We start from the raw sequence: 16,989 nt of genomic DNA, 5'->3' as shown, positions 1-16,989 counted from the left end.
GCTTTTTCTACCGGGACAGTGCCTCCTGCCCGGTGCTGGCAGTGCAGACACTCCTCGCCTTACGGGGTGAACAGGAGGGCAAAGAACCAGGAGGAATGCAGGGAGCCTGACTCTGCCCCCACATCCACATGCCAGCTAGATCAAATGGCTATAGATCTGATTCAGGGTCATCTGAAGTCCAGGCAAATATTTGTATTGATTTCAGTTGCTCTGGATCAGCACTTGTGTACACAGATGAAAGTAAGCTTTTTTTTTTTCCCAAAAGGGGACAAAGTCATATTTTCCTTTCATAGAGAGAAGGGGAGTGCTGATGCCATCTTCCCTGCTCTGCCCCTGGGGCAGTCCATCTAGATATTGCTGTGCATCTTGGTCAGTTGTTAGAGTTCTAGCTGATCCCTAGACAGTCATTCTCATGTGTACCCCTCCCTTCTTATCATTGCAAGGCAAAAGGGAATGATGCATAAAGTTTTCTGCCCAGTAGTTTTGAATGTGGAAGGGGTAATCTAAGACCAGAAACATTTCATGGAATGTGCCAGTTCCAAATGAGGGAAAATTTAAACTTTCATTACCCAAGGTAGCTGTAAGTGAGTGTGACAATGCCTTCATTCTTTAAAAGCGCATTCCACTTGTGCCACCATGCAATTTCTGTTTTTGTTTTGTTTTGTTTTTAAAGCCCTTGTACCTGAAAGTTTTGTTGTTTAATTGATTTTTTTTTCTTGGAAGAATATAGATAAGGAACTCACAAGCAAATAAACACTGAGGCTACAGTCCAGGTAAGTTCACTATTTCACAAGTCATTTAAGTTCACATTCTTGCATCTCTTTGTGTGCATCCTCCCTTGGCATGATGTAGAATGCAGTTTATTTTCAAGAGTTAACGTCTGTGGCATGTTGTAGGCATCAGCATCAGTGCAAAAATATGTAATAAGGCCAAACCCCAGGGACCTGCATGATTTAAAAAGAAGGGCTTTATAATCCATGATTTGTCAGTTTGATTGGCTGCTGTTGAGGTAATGGTCTGTGTTTAATCCAGCTTCTTGACTTTAATTCTGTGGTTTCAAAGTCTATCTCAAATGCTGGTCAAGCCTCTCACTATAAAACCCTGCTTTGAAATTTCAAATGGGACAACTTTCTTTTGCATGTTGTCAAGGTCATAATGAAATAGAAATTAAAAAGCTTATGTCAGTAATTATATGGATTAAAAAACTATTCCATATTGTCATTTTTCAGCAGGAAGGAAAAGATGTGAAGAGTCACTTTCCTTTTACTTCTAAAATGCAAATGAGTTCAGTTATTCAACTCCTGGAGTATGTTTCTAATGATCACTTTTGGTTGGACTCTAGAATGAGTCTCTGGGTAAGGTCCTTCTAAATAAAAATAATATTGTTTGGGGGTAAAACATACAGTTACAACTTTTACAACTTCTGCAATGTCTTCGTAAGTGATGGTATTTTGACTAATGCTAATGCAATGTCTCTTGATTAATAAAATAAAATTTTCCAGGTATTTATGGAATGCCAATCCTATCTGGGGCAAAGATCTTCTAAGTGGTTATCCTCCTGAAAAAATACCCAGTCAGAGCTACTAGAAGAAGAAGGCAAAGGTCTTTGCACTGTCAAAGTAAGTTTTGTACGTTGCCCTCAGGAAGGTTTTGTAGGTATACCTGTCTTCTTCACAGAGTATAAGCATGAGCCTTGATGTCCAACTTACCTTATCCACTGGAGAGAGTTTACATCCATTTAAAGTTTCTTGATGTTTCTGAGATGGGTCAAAATTTTGATATAGTGGAGTCATAGGTTATAGCGGTGGTGAGGTGCAAATATATCTGGAAAAAAAAAAAGGCATTGTCAGTTGTATAGTAAAAGTTCGAGATTTTCTGCAATGCTACCTATCACTGAAAACATGTCCTAAACCCGGCCTCATTTAAAGTCCCTATAGGCCTGTACTGTGAATACAGACAGGGCATTTCAGGCAAATGCCATAATGAGAGCAGTGCTTGGGAACACTCTGTTTTAGCAGAGTGAATGTGACCAAAGAGTAGTTCACTAAGACTGCCAGAATCCTAATGATTTCTAAAGAAGTGATTTTAGAGAGGGGAACGATATATTACTGTGGCAAAATACTTGTACTGCCTTATCCAACTGTCTTAGATCACAGTCTGTGTGAGTAAGAGGCAAAAATAGATGTTAAAAATAATATAAAAAATCTCTAGCATATCTCAAAAAAAGATTGCAATGATGATGGGAAATAAAAGTGAAATATAAATTTATTTGACTATGAGATTACACATTGGAAGGAGGGTGACAGTAGTAACCTATTGTGTCACTGAACACAGCTCACTGTGTGCTGTTAATAATGAACAATTACAGAGTCTTCTGGAAAAATTTAAGAGACATGGCCATAAATCTGGTTCAAGAAGAACATTGAGGATTGGCTAAATGTCACAGAGTTCTAATCTGTCTGGGGTGTCTGGAGATAAGTCAGAGCTGGACTGTACTCTGGTCTAATGTAGCTTTGCAGAGAAGTAGAAATGGCCACGTTGTCATTGTTTGGGTCTTGGTTCAGGGCACAGACAGGACCAAAATGTCACTCCTAACTCTACCCCACAAGTGAATGGAAAAGGGAGGGCTTGAAGTTTTGGTTATCTCTCACCTCCATGCATTCAGATTTGCCTGAATATCCTTGCAAAATTATATTCCAGTAAGACTATAGCAACCTTCTACTTTCCTAGTGCTATTCAGGTATACATTGGTCCTTGCCCTCTTTTCATCTAAGGGGAAGACATTAGTGCTGCATTTAAAATATATATTGTATAAAGTAACTGTACATTCAGAATAAGAAACCATGGCCTTTTTAATTAATGTACTTTAAGAAGATGAAATATCCATATCCATTTCATCAGCACATTTATTTAAAAATAATGTCTACCAGGGTGACTGTTGCCAGTTCCTGTTACGATGGGCTTATTATGAGCACAGAACTTTTCTCCCAGAAATGCAGAACTCTGGGTGATGGTTTTTTGTTTGTTTGTTTGGTTGGTTTTGGTGTGTGTGTGTGTATGTGAAAAAAGACCCAGGTATTCAACAGATACTCCCAAATGTTGAAGTCTTCTGAAGGTCTGAAGTGAGAGGGAAGGACATGGGCTTTTCTGAAATATAAGCTCTAAATCAATATCGAGGAACAAAAATTTCTATTCACATTGAAGACATCCTTCCAGTACATCCAGCCTTTCAGTAGGGTTTGAACAGGCTCATCCATGAGGAATCTTTCTGATTTACTCTAAACAGGAGAAGAGCTAAAATGAGGAACTCGTCCTGTAATGCAACAGGACATAGTTTGCAAGGCCAGCTACAATTGCATACATCCAAGGTAGGCCAGATAAATACCTGGAGTAATTACTCAGCAGGGACAAACTTGCATGGAATGGGGAGCAGATAATTCTGGCAGCACTTTTGGACACGTAAGATATGGGCCACCAAGACATTAATAAGACTATTAATCAAGACTAATGGTTTGCAGAGTGTGCATAGTAAATCACCCCTCCCACAAATAAATATAATGATGCTAAGAATTGTAAAATTAATCTAATAATTAAAAGAGTAGCTCAGAATAAGGCTCCAACAGTACTCTAAATTGATTAACTGAGATAGATCAAAGTCTTAAGATTTTGAAAATGAGAATTAGAGGGGGGAACTGAGCTGAATTGTCTGGAGCCTCTAGAATGAAACCTTTGAAGAAAACTGAATTCAGGGTCTATTTCACACCTCAAGAATGTGTGAAATAGAAGCACATGGCTAGACTTGGGTCTTTTGTAGGATATTATTATTTAGAATTCTTTTCTTCCTTCCCTTAATATTATGTGGTTGAGTAAATTATTCCTGTCACTTATTGGGAACCTAAGGCCCAGAAGTTCTTCTTTACTAAACAGATTTTTTTTTCTTCTGAGACAAAACTTTGCTATATTGCTACATTAGTTTCATTTTAAAATGTTCTTCCTAACGTTGAAGTGTTTAAATTCTGTGAATACAAAAATCAATGCAAGCATATTTAGATGACATGGAACTAGTGAATTCAAGTGGAAAATGCTGCATTTGTGTTAGCGAAAGTGTATTTAAAAAAAACACAAAATATTTGAAGTGAAGATTCAAATAATGCATCTGTAATTGCACCATTTTGCATGTTGAAAAATCAAAACGTTTTAGACATTGGACAGATATGTAGCACAATACGGTCTTATTTTCATGCTACAAAATCTATGAGTGTTTTTTCTTATGTGAGTAACTACATTTCAATATATAAAACTGGTTCTGCAGACACTTCAGGATGCAACTTTGTTTAGGAGGGTCATTGTTTCAAATGAGTTGCATACTTGGGGTCAACTCCTACAAACAGGTACAAAAGTTATTAGTTCATCACATATATAATACATTCAGTGTAACTGCTCAGATATGGACAGACATTTATGAGTCTAAGAATTTGCAGGAGGGGATTGTAAGATCTGGGTTTTATTTTAGATCCCTGTCCTGTTTATTACTTTGTCTGTCCAGAACGGAATGTATGTTTTAGCTGTTAGGTCTGAATCTTGAAAGTACTTAATGCATGTTTAATTTCACTGTTTCTGAAAAAGTTTTAAAGTATGTTGACATAAGAAAGATAAGGTTCTCTGGGTGAGGATGAAAACCTGACTTTCTCATTGAATCCCCATTGGTATCAGCAGAGTCAGGATTTGCACCACTATCCCTGATATATAGGCTTCCATAAGCCACAAGGGGTACATATATACTCTCCAGTTTTGTATTTTGTTTCAGACCTTGTTTTGGACCTTGTTTTCTGGCACATTTCTACTTTAAAGCCAAGAGACAAAATGCTTATAGGAAGTAACAGCTATCTCATTTATTGCCTGGATGGTCATAATAATGGGTCAGTAATCAGAGGAAGAGCACTGAGTGGTTGTTGTTGTATAGAAAGGATATATCTGTGAATAACATTTCAGTTGGCACATCCTTAAAAGACATACAGATTGCTAATTGCCACAGCTGATTGCAATGCCCTGTTTAAATAAAGAAAATGAAGGCTGGCTGCCTCAAGGCATGCTGGGAACATGAAGCCATTTAGGAAGTCCGTAGGAGGATTATCATGACCAAATCTTTGATTGTCTCTAACCTCAACAGTGAAGGAGTTAAGAATTTTTTGCATCTTGAAGCATATAATTGTGCAGTAATTCTAGGGGGAAGGGGCTTCTGAACCCAGATCAGGTCATTCTTTCAAGATCCAGTCAAGCCTTGAAAGTCTCCAACCTCCCTAGGCAGCTTGGCCCGCTGTTTGACTGTACTAATACAGAACACTTCTTTGAGCATGTAGGAACTGCTGAGCAGCTTTTATATGCTTTCTTGGGGTACACAGGAAACAAGAAAAAGTCTTTCCTGGAAGTCAATGCTGAAAAGCAATGTGAGAAGCTCCCTGGGAGAGCACAGAGCAAAAAGATGCTTCAGTGCAACCTGTTCTTAAGGGTGGTGGGAGCTGGGGCGTGGAGCAGCTGTAGGGTGCAATGGGTATGATTATTCACCACTGTGGTATATCTGCTTTCTTCAGAATAGGTTTTTGTGATGCCACCAGTGCCTGGAGAGTCATTTTCAAAATAGTGCAAGTGAAATATCAAATAGTTAACAGAAAGGTTAGTAGCTACTTAACTTAAAAACTGCAGAACTGTACATATGCAGCAAGGATAAAAGGAGCATATATAGCAAAAAATGTGGTACCGTAGCAGTGTTAAACAGACATCAGTCAGGTTTTAAATCAGTGGAAAAGAAAGTTGAATGTAATTCTAACAACCCAAAGATGGTTAGCAGATCTACTGAATGGGTCTTAAGTTGTCTTAAAAATGTGTGAATAATTGAATGGTGTGAAATGTACTAAGAATGTAATACTGTGCAACAATACAGATCTTATTCTTCTGCTAAAACATATATGTATGCAAACAATCCCTTCAGTGCCTTGTGGAGGACAGTGAAAGCTTAGCAGAATTAGAATGCACTGAGTGAAGTTAGAGGCCAGCTGACTGAAGTGATGGTAGGGTTACCATATACAAATATTGGGGGCAAAGCTATCAGAAGTTCTCTCTTAACCTGTGAGAAAAGCTGAGTAGGCGAACCTAGATTATTATTATTACTTAACTTTTATTCCTACCCTCCCTCCCCTCCATCCCCAGACTATGTTTTTGCCATCTTAAGTTAGAAGCTTCTCCTTGGGCAGATAAGTTCAAGTGCTTTCTATGCAGGATTCTAATGACACGTATGATGTATTAAAATCTCTTTGGAAATAATGATTGACGATGTGCTTATCTGGGACAGAATTTATTGTGTTATAAAAATCTATGTAGTGTGTGCCCAGAAAAAAATCCTTAAATTGAGTGAGAACTAATATTCAATTGGGATGAGTAAGATTGGTTATTTAGGACACACACAACTATTTGTGAATTGTGACAAAAGAATTCAACTGATCATAAGTAAGGTAATTGGACAAGTGGGAAGACTTCAAAAGAAGAAGGCTACCCAGAGATTCACAAACACATTACTATTTCCAAGCAAACATATTCCCTGATTTATCATAAATATTCAACTGAGCTTACTGCTGATGGATAATACAGAATGCTGCTGTGATTACAGGAGGATAGGGTTGAGGAGCTGAAACTAATTTTTCTCAGTTTAACGAAGAATCCAAGTTGATACAAGTTTATGCGGATCAGAGACTGCCCTTCTGAAAGAAGACAGTCTGAGGGCGTATCATTTCAACACAGACTTAACTGCAGCAGAACTATATACCCAGACTGGGAAATACAACTGCTGGTTATTGGTTTGGCTTATGGGTGGCTTCATGAGTATGTTTATAAATCACTTGAGGTAAAAACAGACCATATAACACAGGAATTTTTATGAACAAAAACTGCTATACAAATAGCCTTTTTAACCTCAGAAAGTGTCCATGAAACTGAAAAAAATCCTTCCCTTTGAGATCCTGGCTTGAAAAGGGCATGATTAGAATATCCATGATTAGGAGAGGAAACATGAAGTGGTCTATGAGGACTCTTTTCAGGAAGGTCCTTGCCTAAGCACAGCTTTATGCAAAGGTGTTAGAAGTGTAATAGAATATGCTGAGATGAGGACATCACTAGGTAATGTCAACATGTCCCTGTTGGAGAAGTGCTAATGGAATTTTAAATCATCTTTTCTGCTCCTTAGGCCTCATAATGTGTGGTTTTCTTCACCCCAAGGACCCAAGTACATTATCTGATTTTTAAGCATTAACATATTTCTAGGAAACAGAATACTGAAAAACAAACAAGAAGTGGAAATCATGGGAAGACCTCACTCGCTTTTGTCTAAACCTGATTCATAATTTGTTTGAATTATATATATATATATTTAAATGAAAAAGCTCTTGTTCAAAGGCTTTAAATTGTTGTATGTCACATCTCATCAAGAAACCATTTATAAATTTGTAGTATAATCCCTCCCCTCTCCCATCCTGGAACCCCCTGTCCCTCCAGGACCCGCCCCCCCCCCCCCAGATATGCACACTGGATTCCAGATGAGTTAATAACTGATCATGTTCAACACTCCATAAATTTCTTCTTTTTTCAGCCAACCACTTTTGAATATTTGCATGGGTTAGCAGAAATAGTTTGGTTATGAGAATATATTCTGGAGAGTTTAACAAATTTATTCACATGAAACATTATTGCAAAACATATCATACATCTCGCTGTACAAAGATGATGTTAGAGACTTAGGGGAAGAAGAACAAAAGTTTCAGTGCCAGAATGTAATGGGTTCCTTGAACCAAAGGTGGTTAACTGTGCTTAGCCAAAAGAACTATACATCAAGAATGACAAATAGAGCAGAAAACTTACTCCAAGAATGTACAATAATTACAGTTAGCATGTCTGAGAATATTTCAAGGAAAGCAATGGGACTTCTGCTAAGGGAATAGGTTGATGATCTGAACAATGTCCTTTCTTATAAGCACTCATGATGGTTAGTACTCTCAGAAGAGAGAACACCAGGAGACACTGGCTTTGTGTTTCTTGAGTACAAATGTAAAGAAACCAATGGAGCCATTAGAAATGGAAAGCTACAGGAACAGTAAGTATGAACCCCAATGGGTGCTTCTGCTTTTAGAGTTGGATAGGAATCCATGAGCTTCTGAGTGTATGGCAGCACTATGATGATAAAAAACGCAAGATCAAAAGTGATCATTGATAACAGAGAGCCAAAAGGCATCAGTACAACCTGTTTATGGGGGTGGGAAATTGAGATTTTTTTTTTTGCCCTGTCTTCTATAGATATTGATTTCTGCTTAACTAAGTGGTTGAATTCATCTGTGGTACTTGTTGGTTTTGGTTTTTACACTTGCTTTTTTTATCTGAGTCTTCCAAAATTCAAAAACATCTGGAGGGGAAGAGGATATAATTTAGCTACTAAATCCAGTGACCCAGCCCATACCCTATGTCTAATGCCAGGAAATGCCAGCACTCCTTTGTGTTACATTACAATGTCTAATATGCTGAAAGAATATTGTCTTTCATTAAATGAAACAATCTTTCAGCAGCTCCTCAAATAAGTCATATAACCAATAATTTTTTATTGCACAAACAGGGCTGAGATGTTCACTTTGCAGTTCAGAATCCTAGTCCTGCTTAGTGGCTAATCTGCATGTTGTTGCCTTCATATTATATATGCTGCCTGGAAGAGGACTACCAGTGCCATGCAATCAAAGATATTCATGTGACTGAACTCTAAGTTGTTAGTAGTTCCTCTGATATGTCACATCCCTTTGAACACAGCAGTGCACTTATTTGAAAACAAAACCCCAAACAAAAACCAACTTGTTTCAAGCCTTCAGTGGTATTATAACTGTGCCACTTCCCAGGTTAAAATAACTTTGCCTAAAAAATCTCAATTATTTTTCAAAATATGTTATATCCATACACAAGTACACATTGGCTGGACACAAATACAAACTGAGAGTCAAATGGCTGCAGAGGAGGCCTGCAGAAAGGGATTGGGGGGCTCTGGTTGGCAGTGGGCTCAACATGAGCCAGTAGTGTGCCCTGGCAGCCAAGAGGGCAAACTACATTTTGGGGTGTGTTAAACACAGCATAGCCAGCCAGTCAAAAAGAGGTTGTTTTCCTGCTATATTTAGTACTGGTGCAGCTTCACCTTGAATATTGCAAGCAGTTCTGGACCCCACAATATAAAAAGGGTATTAGTGTGCTTGAATGTGTCCAGAGGAGGGCAACAAAGTTGGTAAAGGGCTGGAAGGCAAGTTCTGTGAGGAGAGGCTGGGGACACTTGGGTTGTCCACTCTGGAGAATAGAAGGATCAGAGGTGACCTCATTGCTCTTTGCAACTTCCCGAGGAGGCAAAGTACTGGCCTCTTCTCCCTGATAACTGATGGTAGGATGCATAGGAATAACACAAAGCAGCACCAGGGCATGTTCAAACTGGATATTAGGGAAAGATTTATTTACCATGGGGGTAGTCAAACACTGGAATAGACTTCCTAGTGAGGTCATTGATATCCCATGTCTGTCAGTGTTCAAGAGGCATTTGGATAATGCCCTTAATAATGCTTTAACAGTTAGCCCTGAACTGGTCAGACAGTTGGGCATGATAGTATTTGTAGGTCCCTTCCAAATGAACTATTCTGTAGTAGCAAGTAATTATGCTCATATTGCAAATTTCTGCGTTATAATTGGCATTTTTGATGTTGCAATAGGAGTTTATTGGAAAAGACTACTTCAAAGCGTACCTATATGGTCTGCTGCAGAGCACTGAACTTTCTTCTCATGTGTACATTGATGTTTGCTGAAAACCTCTAATATTAAATAACGTCAAAACTTAACGTTCTATTAAAAAAATGTAGTCATTCCATTCCTAGAAAATAAGAGCATTCAGAAGATATTTTCTGCTCACAAATAAAAATGGAAGAAACATTTTCTCCCTTACAGATATAAGTATGTAATTTGAAATTATGGTCATGATGGATTCAGAAAGTTTGGTGTAATAATTTGTCCTTACCAAAAAGGTAGCAATATAAGTAACAACTCTAATGCAGAAAACAGTGTCTTTAACAGGGACAATAAACTTTGAGGAAGGGTGAAATTAGATTTCAGATAAATGTATTAACAATTGATTCTATATATCTAAATTGCTGTGTGCTACAGCAATGCAGATCTCAGCCTTCAGTCACCAATGGCAGAATTTGTCTTATACCAGTTAAAAAGTGTTTTGATATATCTTGATTAGATATCCGTCTGCCAATTCTGAAATTTTAGCAAAGCAGTGAAAATTTGGCCTGCAGTCTAGGAGATGTAGGTTACTTTGGGAGCCAGTGAGGTAACCTGGATAGTATTTTTTAAGGATTGGATTGGATTTTGTATTGGATTAGACAAGATAAATCTGCCCAAGTCTTCTCTCTCTGGCAGTGTCTGATGGCAGATACTTAGGGAAGAACATAAAAAGTTAGCATATGGACAGATGCTTCTGCTGCTATAACTCCGATATAGAAACTTGCAGACCCAGAGACTGTATCTTTGTATTTAATGCAGCTTGAATTATTTGCCTTTCTGTAAGTCTATCATAACACTTCATGAACACACTTTCGCACTTCTTTGCAAATACTTCAGTGAGTTCCACGCTTTAATTACACATTAATAAAATACTTCTTAGTTCAATGGGTAGTTAACACTGTAGTTTGGCCCCTGTCAATGAACAATGACTAATTGTGACTTACAGAAGTTCTGTGCCTTTAACTGTCATTTGTCTCTTTTTCAAGGCCAAAGAGTTTTAGGTCAATTTACCCTCAGACCTAGGCTGCCCCATGTTGTTGATCCTTCTTGTCTTTTTGTTTTGTTTTGTACTGTTTCTAGTTCTGGCATATTCTTTTTGAGGAGAGATGACCAGGACCATTCACATGGTGGCTTTATAACATTTTCTGTTTTGATATTGACAGCAGATGCTTAAGTAAATTAGAGCAGGATATCATACAGAATGACTGCAGTTAGCTAGTGGCACAATAGTCTTTTTGTTGGTTAGAAATTTCTACAGCAAAGACTAACCCTAATTCTCTTACCCACTTTATTGTGTGGGCCTGCATTTTTCAGTTTAGGGGAGAAAATGTTTGAATAAAGAAATGAACTCCTAAAACTAGAGGAGGGAAGAAGCAATGTGAAACTGTGGCCTAAGAAATAATCTGCGTTAGAATTGCAGAAATAGTTACTTTTTTGAAACTTCGGGGAGGAGGTGAGGGGGTGAGTGGGGGGAGTAGAAATTCAGTGGTTGAACCCAAAATAAATAAGTACTTGTGGTCAGCCCCAAATCAAATTTTTGTGTGAATTAAAACATCGAAACAAATAGTCATTACCAGTAGGAATGGTCAACACTGTATGGAGAAAATAGTTTCAGGGTTTTTAGGGTCTGATCTCAACAGCAGAGGTTCTCAACAAATATTCACTCTTTGCACCATATGCTTTCATGACCCATTGTAACCCTGCATCCTGTTGCTGTGAATAGGAATAAAGGCCTTCCTATACATGTTTTCATTTTTCCTGTTTCTGAAAGAAGTGAGACATTGTTTAACAGCAAATCTAATTTGGATGTGATTATTACTGTTGAGAGAATAAGTGGCTGGCTGGCTGGGTAGGGAGCCAAAAAAGGTTTCTAACCACAAGCAAAGAGAACAAGATGGGACTCAGCAACTCCATGCCCTTGCCAAAAGGGCAACACTGGGCTTAAAGGAAGGTCCTTCTTGCAGGCATAAAGAAAACATCATCACATAACTAATCTGCGGCATTCCCCAATACACGATACGGTCCCAAAAGACCTGTAAGCATGTGAAGCATGTGTGAAGAGATCATAATCATGTTGTGCTAGCAAAGAGAAGGTCTAAAGGAAAGACACAGAATTATTCTATTTTTTTCTTTTTTTTTAAATTTATTTATTTTTGAATCTCTACAAAAGAAACATTGTGGATTGTTTTTGTTTGTTTGTTTGTTTGTTTTGTTTTGTTTTGTTTTTTCTTGAGGGCGAAGACTTGGATGCTCTGCTCTGTTCACAAGTGTCCTCTTGGCTGTGAATGGTTTGAAGTAGCTGGGGAAAAGGGATGAGTCACTGTGTGAGAACCCCTTCATCTTCCCCATCTTCTTATTGAGAAGTGAATAACCATACAAGAACTGCATGATTATGAGGTGGGAGGTGGTGGGGAGGAGAGTGAGGAAAGCAGGATGTAGGAATTATATTTTTTTTGTGCTGCCCCACCCTATCCTTGTAAAGAACCACATCGACAAGAACAGCCAGCGAACTATAAGATCTTAGGCTCAGATAGGGAAGATATTTAACTCCACCCTGAAATTCCTGAGTTTGTGCAGTCCCCAGATTCCTAGGTTCCTTGGAAATTTTCTTTGGCAAAGGTTTTAATGACAATGTAGAACAAGTGGAAGTTAATATAACAGAAGATTGCCAAGAAGTGTCCAGTGTATTGCGGTCAATAGATTGTATAACCTCCATTATTCCAAAAGAGATGTTTCACTTTAGGCACAGTGGGCTTGTTCTGGGTCAATTACAGTCTTTCTTCAATGCTTACATCTCCACTGCATGCTTGCATCACTACACTTGCAAAGAATCTGCAATTTTCAAATTGTACCACAGTTTGTACAGAGCCAGTAGCTATTGTACGTGCCTAGAGTACAACTGTGAACGCTATCCCCCAGTTAGCTTGAAAGGGAGAGTGTTCAGGAGTAACTCTGTCAGGAGTAACTGGATGGGTAAGTGTTACTTATAAAAATAGAAAGCATTACTTGCAAGAAGAACTGCAATTTCCTACATGCATCTGTTAATTTATAAGAATTATAAAGAAGTCATTTAAATTATGTAAACAGTCTGGGAATACTTTATCTTTAGAAAATTCAATCAGAAATCAAAAATGGGTGTACTTTTTAATATTCTTAAAACAAAACAAAACAAAAACACTAAAACCCCCCTACAGAAAGAAAATATTCTTGTAAAAAGTAGTTTTGCCAGATCCCCAATTTTCTATCACAGAATTTCAACAACAATGAAAAAGCAAAAATCAAAAAGCCCAAAGAATAAGAAAGATCAAATGAAATCTATGAAGTGAATCTCTTAAAATGGAAGGGGGAGCTGAAATTCTATGAAGAAAAAAATATTAAGCTGTGTGGCCCACAATGGAATATTTGGGGAGTGTACCGAGACTTATCTATGTCTTGTTGATTTGCTCTGAAACTGCTAAACAGCTAATGAAGCAAAAGTTCAACTCAAAACGTTTAATCTAGAGCTGACTGAAAAAAACATTTGGAGCAAAACACTTCAATATAAAATGGCTTTTTTCCAAAACCAGAACTTTCAGGAAAAGTTTTCATTTTTTTTTATTGGAAGCAAATATTTTGGTCTTCTGTTCCCCTTCTCTTTTTTCTTCCTGCTTTCTCCTGCCACTGAATATAATGTAAAGACTAATGTGTAGGGATTACTCACTCCCAAAATTTTCATTTTTTACTCTTTTTCATTTGTGACCTTCCAAAACATTCTCAACTATGGAAATGTTATAGAGTAACAACAACAACAACAAAAAGGCTTGTAACCATGCAACTTTTCCACAATAGAGAAGGCTTTGAAGATTGTAGGATAGCAAATATGCTTTCTTCTGAATAACCTTAGTGATGTTCACTGAAAATGAATGGGCTCAAAAATAGAAGATTCATTTAAAATCTTATAAAACCATACTTCAAGCCATATATGTAACAGCAATATCAATATCTTTTGTAAAACTTTTTCCATTTTTTTTCCCAGCATCATACATTTTAATGTTAGGAAGTACCACCATATTATCTGGTTTTCCTGTACATGCCATAGCATGTCACCAATTAGTCCTGTTTGAGCTTATAACTGAGCCCCATTAATGTGGGACCTTCTGGGATTGCTAGTGAACCTCTATTTTGTTCATAACCTCTACAAGGATGCTCTTGACCAGATCTTGAAACTTTAATAGCAATAGATTTTAATAGCAAGGTCATGCTGACAGAAGCATCTGATGCAGACCCCCAGAGAAGGACAAACTAATTGCTGCTGGAGCTTCTTGAGTGACAGTCAGGTGTTAGGGCATGAATGTGCCAAGCCAGCCTCTCACTACATCACTACAAATCTCAAAGTTTGCCAGGCTTTCTAACCTGCTGATTGGCAAATAACTACTGCACAGCACCATTGTCGTGGTCCCACCAAAGTAAAATCTACTGACACTGATGGAAGAATTATTTGGCTTCCCTTGGCTGTGAACAACTTGTGTGTTCACCACCATTTGAGGATGGCTAGTGGCAGGTCTGGGAGAAGAGTCGAGGGGCACAAACACAACAGACAGTGGCGCGGAGCTCTGGTTTTGAAACAGGAAAGACTTTTGCAGCATCCTAGATTTTATAGAACGGGTGCAAGAAAAGTATGTCAAGAGAAGGCAACAAGTAGCTGTGAGACTAGGAAGAAGTCCAAGAGTGATTCTAGATTTTAAACAATATATGATCAAGATTAAAGGCTAAAGGAAGAAAACAATCTCAAAGGAGTAAAAGAATCATACAAGCGCTTTTTGTAGTTGTGAGGAAGAAGAGGGAAAATATGTAGGAGAAGAGCATTTAAAGTAAAGAAACATAACATAGGAAAGAAAAGTAATGATTTGAGAAATGTGTGTCAAAGTTGATTCAGAAATAATAGCTTTGAGTAGGTGTGAAGGGAAGAAAAAAGATCGCAAAGGAAGTGGCAGGGAATACAGAAAACACATGGGGATGAAAAAAGTCAGAAGCTCAGAGAAATATAACAAGGAATTGTAAGGAGGAATGTTTTGGGGTAAAAGGCAGGCTGATGTAGGCATGCAAAGAAGCCATTATCTTTTTTTTTTCCTTTTTTCTTTGTCTCTGCTATTGTTTATATTCCACTGAGGACAGTGGGATCTTTCTATCCCTGTCAATGCTGCTCATACTACCTCTGGCTTGGTTGGTGCGATAGTCATATGTGGTGGTTTTACTGTGCTAGGCAGCTGAACTCCACCACAACCGTGTCATTGGAGGGTTTACACAGAAACTAGAAGAATATGATTGTATGTACTGTCAACGATGCATGTGTAGCTAACAGGACAGGAATCAAGCCTACACTGACTCTAGAAAATTCACCAATGCCAGGGAATGTTCCTGAGAACTGAAGACCACTTTTCTCTATTAAATTGTTAGCACGGATGCTGGCAATACTCTGACCCAGGTCAGATAGCACTGTCCTTGACAATTCCCAAGGATGGTTCGGGAATTAGTGCATACGAAAGGTAGTTCCCAGTAGGCAGTTTGGATGCATGATGCCCAGTTTGGCCAGTGAGGGATATGAATGGGATTGAGGCAGCTTGCTCTCTGCCAGATGTCCTTTGGGCCAGGGAACATTTCTTAGCACAGTTTATAGCATGGATGCAGCCAAAGAGTGCATTTCTTTAAACAAGAGGATGCAGTTACTTCTTAGCTTAGAGCAAGGTTGGCTTCCTTTAGATAGGAAAAGGTAAAAAAGTTTACAGCTACTGGAAGAGCAGCCCCAAGTCTGAGTACAAGAGGCAAGATACACCAAGCAGCAGAAGCACCTCCAGGCAATGGAAGAATGGTGAGTTGTGGAATTAGAAGTGCGAGTAGAAATCTTGAGGTGAGGGGCAGATGTAACTAAGTAGAAGATGGAGCTGTGTCTGGATGCATTGAAACCATTGACTTCCATGCTCAAGAGTATTAGTGCTGTGTTTGAACAGATGATATAACACATGGAGTTCTGTCCATGGTCGCACTCATAGGCAATAAGGCATAATATTGTGTATGAAAGTGGGCGGTGTTTCTTGCTTAGTGTCTTCTCTAGTTGCTATGTTCATGAAAATACATGTGGTGAATTGTGGTGCTGTATGCAGGACACTCAGTTATGAATGACTTGGATCTAGTATGAAACATGCAAAAGCCTAACTTGCAAATTGGCAGATGATATCATGGAGAGACCTGGAGGTTAGGTACAACTAGACCCGAAAGTACACAGTTTTCAGGTTTCTTTTCACCTACTGTTAGCATTAGTCAATGCCCATGACATGTTGAAGATGGAAGATGCTTTATAAACTTAACACATTTACAATTTATTTAATTTTATTGGCTCATATCATTGGTTCTTTTGTATCTAGAAGCAACCAGTCAGATGAAATAAAATGTTTAATTAAAAAAAAAAAAAGTTTGTTAAAGCAAATAGCACATCAGTGAAGACAGTATTTTATTGGGCCAGAAGTGTTGCTCGTCTCTGTAAGCAAGCAGAACCTACAGGAAGATTCTGAACTTTTGCAGGATGTTGGAGTGTTGGAGCAATTGGAGCAATGGAGCAATGTGCTGTGATTTTTGTCAAAATCCTCTGGACTTGTGTTCTCCATCTGTTTCCATTCAGGTCAAGTGCACATGCTTCTCATTTATTACTGTCTGTCATCTGCATGACAGGAACACCTAGAGGCCCCACCTGAGATCAGCTCCTGCCAGTCCTAGATACTGTACAGAGACTGACTCAAACAGTTTACAGTCCAAATGGCTATGACAAAAAAAAAGGATGAAGTAAAATGAATTCAGGTGAAAGATCAAGAGCTGCAATGCAAGCACATTATGATGAAATCCTGTCCTTGTGTCAGTAAAAGCTTCATTTCCATGTAACCTGGATTTGTACCCCAGCTGACTTGTCCAAATTGTCCAAAACTACAGAGGAAGTCTGCATCAGAGACAGGAATTGAACTCTGAGTCCCTGTCCAGTGACACCATCCTTCCTGCCAAAGGGGTAAAATGATTTAGACATGCCCCATGTGTGGCCCTCTGAATGAAATTAATGGAAGCTATATTCATGGAAGGCCTACAGGATTGGGCCATTTGTTTCTGCTCCATGCT

General features: G+C 38.4%; 1 long non-coding RNA gene across 1 annotated transcript in view; it reads left to right on the top strand.

Moving 5' to 3' along the window:
• The first annotated feature begins 643 nt into the window (after positions 1–643).
• The window catches only part of LOC118254218 (uncharacterized), a 41,263-nt gene continuing 24,917 nt past the window's right edge, over positions 644–16,989 (top strand). The window contains exons 1-2 of the long non-coding RNA XR_004780617.2: positions 644–773; positions 1,503–1,619. This is a non-coding gene — a long non-coding RNA (uncharacterized LOC118254218). The remainder of the gene's footprint in view (positions 774–1,502; positions 1,620–16,989) is intronic.

Source organism: Cygnus atratus, chromosome 1 (assembly GCF_013377495.2).
Source record: "Cygnus atratus isolate AKBS03 ecotype Queensland, Australia chromosome 1, CAtr_DNAZoo_HiC_assembly, whole genome shotgun sequence".
Taxonomy (NCBI): Eukaryota; Metazoa; Chordata; class Aves; order Anseriformes; family Anatidae; genus Cygnus; species Cygnus atratus.
This window is presented reverse-complemented; position numbering and strand designations above follow the sequence as displayed.